The sequence below is a fragment of the Cupressus sempervirens genome, chromosome 5 (assembly GCF_028749045.1).
Source record: "Cupressus sempervirens isolate cs-2001-9-10 chromosome 5, ASM2874904v1, whole genome shotgun sequence".
In the NCBI taxonomy this organism is placed as follows: domain Eukaryota; kingdom Viridiplantae; phylum Streptophyta; class Pinopsida; order Cupressales; family Cupressaceae; genus Cupressus; species Cupressus sempervirens.
Window position 1 is genome coordinate 705,279,188 of NC_143122.1, and position 7,852 is coordinate 705,287,039.

The 7,852-nt window shown below is 31.4% G+C and overlaps 1 pseudogene; it reads left to right on the plus strand.

Moving 5' to 3' along the window:
* The first annotated feature begins 2,381 nt into the window (after positions 1–2,381).
* LOC149557936 (alpha-dioxygenase 1-like) lies at positions 2,382–7,521 on the plus strand (annotated as a pseudogene).
* The last annotated feature ends 331 nt before the right edge of the window (positions 7,522–7,852 follow it).

The following is a 7,852-nucleotide window of genomic DNA, read 5'->3' on the forward strand; positions in this document are numbered from 1 at the left end:
AGTGTTTCTTTTATGTGATGAAATAATAACTAGAAAAATCATATAGTATGCATTACTACTAGAGTAAATAAATAATGAATATATAATTATTTAATATTAATTTTTCTTATTAAATTAAGGACAAATGGTCATATTTTTAGAATAAGATGTTAATAAAAATATAGATAACTAACAATATATTAAATATATTCATTAAAGAAAAATGATTTTAAAAAATCCCTTAATTATACACCAAATATACAAATTGATATCTAATATTATAGCTTTAACATGTTACTCATTTAATAAGTAGAAGATATTAGAGGTGAATCACATTGATTAAACTAGACTATTGAATATTTCACATTAATTAGCATGGTTTCTCCTATTCATATCAAAATAGACAATGAAGCAACATGTTATGGAGATCAAAATAGAACAATGGGGAGGAGAAGATGGCCATGATGTGCTAGGGCCAATTTTCTATTATTGATTTCAAAATCTTAGGTTGTGCACTTTATATATAAAATATCAGTTAGAAGGATAGTAAAATATAATAAGGGGAGATGGGGGTTGGATGAATAAAATAAACAAGAGAAATAGAAAAGAGAGACATGACAAGGTGAAAATAATTGTAGAGATAAAATAGCGAGGGCAATACTAGGAGAGAGGACATGTAGATAGGTGGTTTGGAATCATATATCAAGGTAGCCCATAGTTATGAAGTGATAAATAGGATGAAGAGAAGGCAGAAACAAACATATAGAATGATAAATATATTTGGGGTGATAGATAGATCTAATATATAAATAGATAGATGATAAATAGATCTATAAGATCAAAGAGAAATTGGAGTAAATAGAACAAAGATGGTGAGAGAGATGAAAGATAAAGAGAGGGTAAGATACAATAGAGAATTTGAGTAAAAACTATTTGACATTGACGTAAATGTGATATACTCTATGATTGAGTATTGTTTGAGCCATTAATAGTAGACAAAAATTATTCATTCAAAGTTCTTCCCTTTGAAAGGAGGGGTTTCCTCTATCACTATCAAGTTTTTAATGTCAAATATCATTATCAATGTAATAAAAATGGACCTAATATTTTTTTAAACATTTTATTTTACATAGAATCTTTGTTCCTGTGTTATTCAAAACATTATGAAAAATTAACAAATTAGAGAGAGATAGAGATTATGACCAATATTTCAACATTAACAACACAATGACATTATTTAGTATCTATAAAACTATTGACAAAAGCCTTTGCGTATTAAAATGGACCACTGTGGAGCTGTGAGGATTTGAAGTGTGTTTCAATGGTGCCTATCACTTTAGGTAGCCGAAGACAACTATCAATCACCATATCATGGGTTATCACTATAAAATAATCTCAAGGGATCACACTATTGAAAGCAACCATGGATATCGATGTAGTTAAGAGACAATCCCTTACTTTCAAAACTATATCTACCGAAATATTTAATAGATGGGCTTCACATTTGACCTGCTTTCACTTTTGAAAGTTATTCCAAAAGAAAAGTAATCCATATACAATTATACACAAAAATGAAGAGGCCCTAGATCATATGAATCTTCAAACAAAATGTCACTATTTAGATCATCTTTCTCGAATTACAAAACTAAATAAGAACTATCAATAACATAAAAACTATCCAAAAAATTTATCTCAAGTATACAAGATTATCAACCTAACCCTTGCACCCTTTTGCATGTACAGTAAAGTATATGCAAAGCTCACTTCGCACGTATTGCTATCAAGCTTTGAAGAGGTGACCTCACACATAAATATATCATCCAAGTTTCTATTATTTACCATCCAAATTTCGACAATAGTTTCATTTCATTGTAATGGGCTTGAAATGTATGATTCAAATTTGTTAGGCACTATTCCCTTCAAATATTTCCTGTCAATGTAGATTAATGAAAAAACATATCCTTATTACGATCAGCTTTCTTGGAGATATTCACAAATCATCTTTGATATTCACAAACCGCCATGGAGATCACAAGTCGGTCATTTGCCAAGCCCGAATACATTCCGTATTAATAAAAATAAATTTAAGTTTATCATAATATTTTTTAAAACTCTAGCATGCAGCACAATTTATAATTTTAGTTATGTAACCCTAACATTCATCATAGTTTATGTATATAGATATATATTTTTAAAACTCCAACGCGCATCACAAAGTACCTTTAATAAGACCAAGAAAAAATTTATAATGAAACGTGCAACAAATTACACCACAAAGAAATGAACACACACAACACTTTCCCTTGCCTATAAATGTTGCATCTCTCTTTTTAGTTTTTCAAGCGGATACTAAATTGCCATTTTTAGCTTATAATTGTATTTGATTATTTAATATCTATTCTATGGCTTTGTTAAGATTGCTTGAGGCTATTTTACCCACTTGCAAAGTGCTTGACAATAATTTATATTCAGTCTATTCCAGAATGAGATTCATAGACAAAATCCTCTTTCTTGTATGCCCACAACAATTTTCTTGGTACTGATTTGCCTTGTGTGGGAGGAGGAGTTGATTAAGTGACTAATTGTATTTTTGTTTTCAGATTATACACTTTGTGGATAGGGTGTTTGCATGGCATAAATTGCCAGTATTTCTTGGACTGGTGTATCTGGAGATAAGGAGAACATTGCACCAGCGTTATAATCTGTTAAATGTGGGATCAACACCAGTGGGTGTGAGATATAATCTAGTAGATTATCCATATAGAACAGCATATGGAAAGTACAACGACCCATTTGATCAAGAAGTAGGAAGTGAAGGCACTTTCCTTGGAAGAAACATCCTACCTTCTCCTCAGAAAGATGAGGTCATTATCAAAACTTCTCAATTATTATTTAAATAGCATTCTACCTTTTTTTATGCAAACAAAAATGTTTGTGTTTTTATTTAAATCCACATAGTCTCAAATTTATTTGGTTGACAGATAGAGGCAGTATATTCCATTACAATTAGGAGTGTATTCTATTTCAATTGCCTTGGGCATGATTCTAACCTTATCTTTTCTTATGCTTTGATTATTGTATTCAAGAAGACTTGGACCCTTTAGAATTGTTGACACCTTCTAAGAGCTCTGGTAGCAACCCCTTGCTCCACAAATATTAGTTCCTAGAAAGAAAAAAGACATACCCCTTTGATGCTCCCAAGTCCCCCTTTCCTTGATAGGATTGGAACCCATGATCCAACTTTGATATAATTTGTTAGAACATAGTTTGCTATTGGGTATAAAGATTGACCTTTAAAGATAGTACAAATAATAGAGATAAACATGTTTATAGGAGGTAGTTAGGATTGAATTAAGTAGTTTTTTGAGTAAAAAATTATTGACTCACATTTCATGAATAGTAGTTCATATGAACCTATCTTTTCTCATGAAAATGAATGGAACACTTAGAATTCATTGCATGTAGGTGATGTTTATAGAGTTGAAGTACTGGTACTTCCCGAGAGGTCACCATCCTAGTACTACTCCAACTCGAACGTGCTAAACTATAAAGTTTCCTCCATGGTTAAACTCACTCTACCTGCAACCCCATTTGCAAAACCTTCACCAAGGTTGTGCCTTATGAACCATTCATTAGAAAGCCCCTTAAGCTCATCAATTGAGAAGTAGGAGATATTTGTAATTTTTTGAGTCAAACTCATTGACTCATGTTACATGAGTAGTGGTTCACACGAACCCATCTCTCATGAAAATGAAAGGAACACTTAGCTCTCATTGGATATAGGTGATGCTCATAGAGGTGAAGCATGGGAACTTCCGAGAAGGTCACCCATCCTAGTACTACTCCAGTTTGAACACATTGAACTATGGAATTTTAGACCATTTTTAATTGGCTCCACTCTGATATTTTTGAACTGGATGTAATTTGTTGTAACTTGAATATTGAAAATTCATTAAGATTTAAAACAAAATGTAACTCTTCCCCACTATTTTAGTGAAAACAAAACTTGATTTCTGATAAACTAATTTCAATTCAATCCATTTCACCAGAAAAAACTGAAACCTATAGATTTAATTGAAAAATACTTGTCAACTTAATGTATCTCTTTTTCCTAAAAAAATAATTCTTCCAACAATAATTTCAACCTATTCTTCTTTCCTAAAAGAAATATCTCCAGGGGGTGCACTCCAAGCCTTGTGAAATCTAGTTTGTCTACAACTTCCTTCAAATTTCTAGACATAAAATCTAAATGGTATATTCTTGATGTGTAAACAGCTTATGAAGCCAGATCCCATGGTAGTTGCTACAAAGCTGCTTGCAAGGAGGAAGCTGGTTGACACGGACAAACAATTTAACATGCTTGCTGCCTCGTGGATTCAGTTTATGATTCATTACTGGGTTGATCATGTTGAAGACACTAAACAGGCAAGATATGGACGGCTTAGACATCACACAAATACTTCATTATTAAATAGTTAGAATTTTTTTTTCCTAAGTATAATTTTATTTTTAGTATGTAATGTTTAAAGATAACCAACAAAACAAACCCTTTTTTTTTCATGTTTCATGTATTCTCAATATATGAATGTTTCTCACATAAAGAGCTTTTTGCAGACAAAGTTAACTGCCCCACAAGCAGTTGCACAGCAATGCCCACTTAAGGCATTCAATTTTTTTGAATCTAAAGAAATCCCTACTGGTTTTTATGATATAAAAAAGGGATACCTTAATAAGAGAACCGCCTGGTGGTAAGAAAACTGTATTCAGTTGGACATAATTCGATTTTTGAAATGGGTAATACTATTTTATCCAAAACTGAGTCAAAATGATAGATAGTGTTAACAATTTTATCTGAATTCAAGGATTGATTTAGACATTCTTTTTCTTGGTGATCTACAATGAGTACATTTGCAGGGATGCGAGTGAAGTATATGGGAACAATTTTGAGCAGTCGACAAAGTTGAGAACATTCAAAGATGGCAAGTTAAAATTGGGCGATGATGACCTTCTTCTTCAGTTGAATGATGAAGTTGCTGTATCGGGAGATGTGCGCAATTCATGGGCTGGGTTGTCAGTACTCCAAGCCTTATTCATTAAAGAACACAATGATATTTGCGACATGCTTAGGGTGATTTTGTTTTAGTCATCTTATCTATTCGTAGTGGAGAGGAATCTCATCGGGATATAGTTGTTATGCCAACACTCTCCTTCCTATATGTAGATGAAGGATCAAAGAACTTGAGGGACATCCTGGTGCTGGAGAGGGTGAGAAAAAGGGATCGCATCGGATATATCATCCCTACACCTACAAATTCATTACATTCTCATCCTTTTAAAATATTCCCACTAACTTTTGGAGACAAACTAGAGTATGAGTGAACTGTCGTTTATCTCTTTAATATCAGAATGGCTTAAACATCACACACTAAGACTTGATTCTTAGACTAATAAATACTTAGAATTGACTTATTTTTCTAAGCTTAATTTTTTCCTTAATGTATAATATTTAATCATTTATAAGTAAATTAAAGAACAATTACCCTCATTTGGATGATGAACTATATCGCCATGCAAGATTAGTAACTTCAGCAATTATTGCAAAGATCCACACCATTGACTGGACAGTTGAGCTACTCAAAACAGACACTCTCCTTGCTGCCATGCGTGCAAATTGGTATGTCATCTTCATTAACAGAAAATAGTGTTTGAAACTTAAGAAAGGCTTTAAATAAATAAATAAATGTCATAAAACTATCCATCAATTATAGAGCACAAATACATAGTTAAATTTTCACTCTCACATGTTTCCAAGAAAAAATTGTTTGATTGTTATGAACCATGAAGTCTAGGGTTACTAATGCTATAGAAGTGGATTGATTCATATATATGACGGTATGGGTGTGAGCAGGTATGGATTGCTAGGTAAAAAATTGAAGGACAGATTTGGTCATACTGGGAGTTCTCTACTAAGCGGCTTCATTGGAATGGCAAAACCTGATAACCATGGAATTCCATACTCTCTTACAGAGGAATTCGTTAGTGTTTACCGAATGCACAGTTTGATGCCAGACAATCTGAGTATTAGAGACATTCATGCACCCTCTGGAGAGAGAAAAACCCCACTGGTTCTTGAAGAGTGAGTTTCTACAAGACTTTCTTATCTTAAAGAGGTCAATTCATGTTAGTTATAAGATGTTTATGTGAAATTGATTATCTAATTTATGTACACAAATTTTCAGTCTCTAATTTTCAACCAACTTAGACTATGTAATAATATATGTAAAGAATTAAGACATAACTTTTATGTCGTATATATAAATTATTCTTTAATTTAGCAGAATAATTGATCACGAATCTACAGTCTACAGTTAAATACATTTAAATAGACAATTTTATTCCATTCCTGATCTTTGACTCGTTTGCCGTCAGCCAAGTTAGATATATTGAATAACAAAGTGTAATTATTTGGTAACATATATTGCATATTATTTAGTTTAAAATAGTAATTTTATATATTATAATGAATTCAGACTCTAAGTTATGTAACAATATGTTATTCTACGTCTTTTACATATATTTATAGGAAAAAAATAAAAAATTGTATTAATAGACATTAAATATGAGTGGATTTTCAATAATGAATGATAAATTGATTTAATGGCAGGGTAAGCCTAAGAAAATTAATAGGAATTAATGGAGAACAAACATTATCTGAAATTGGAAATGAGGCGATGATTGTATCGATGGGACATCAAGCTAGTGGAGCCCTAACACTTTGGAACTGCCTGATATGGATGAGAGACCTTATTGCTCAAGATCCTAATGGCAAGGATAGACTTGATCACATAGATTTGGCTTCTCTTGAAAGTAAGAAATATCTTTCTAAGAAAGTCTCACTATTAAATATTTTATTTGTGTGAAAGATATGTTGATAAATCATGTTTTAATACTTGATTTTTCTTTATAGTTTATCGTGATCGAGAGAGGAGTGTTTCACAATACAATGAATTTAGAAGAAATATGCTTATGATTCCTATTACAAAGTGGGAAGACCTTACTGATGATAAAGAAGCCATTGAAGTTCTTCATGAGGTTTATGGTAATGATGTTGAAAATCTTGACTTGCTAGTTGGATTAATGGTGGAGAAAAAGATTAAAGGTTATGCAATAAATGAAACTACTTTCTTTATCTTTCTACTAATGGCATCAAGGTGAAACAAATGATTTTTTTCAACAAAATTTTTAAAACCATTGACATTATTTTCTACTTGCTGAATTGTTATGCTTGTGGATCTGACTATGCAAATTTAATATAGGCGACTCGAAGCCCATTGTTTTTTAACAAGTGATTTTAATGATAAAGTATACACAAAGGAGGGATTAGAAAGGGTGAACAATACTGAAATCTTGAAAGATGTTTTGAGTCGTCACTACCCAAAAATGGTGAAGAAATGGGTGAACTCATCTAGTGCATTCTCTGTTTAGAGTGCAGATCTAGAAGCCATAAACCATATACCTCTCTACCTCCACATTCCTACATAGCAAGAATAAATTCTAGATTCAAACTTCTTTATTCTTTTTTTTTTTAATAAACATTATACATTGCTTGTTATTTAACCATATCTAAATAAAACAACTCTCTATTTGTTGTCATTGCTAAAAATAGTCATACCTCTTATAAATAAAATTATTAGTACTTGCTGGTAGGCTAAGTACTATTGTGATACATTTTGAATTTATAAGGTTAACATGTTATTAAATAAATTTTGATATACCAATTACAATTTCTTTTATCTTGTTTCTTTAATATAAATATTACATTTTTTAGAAACTAGATGACAAATGTTTAACTTTATATTTTTTTCTAAATTAT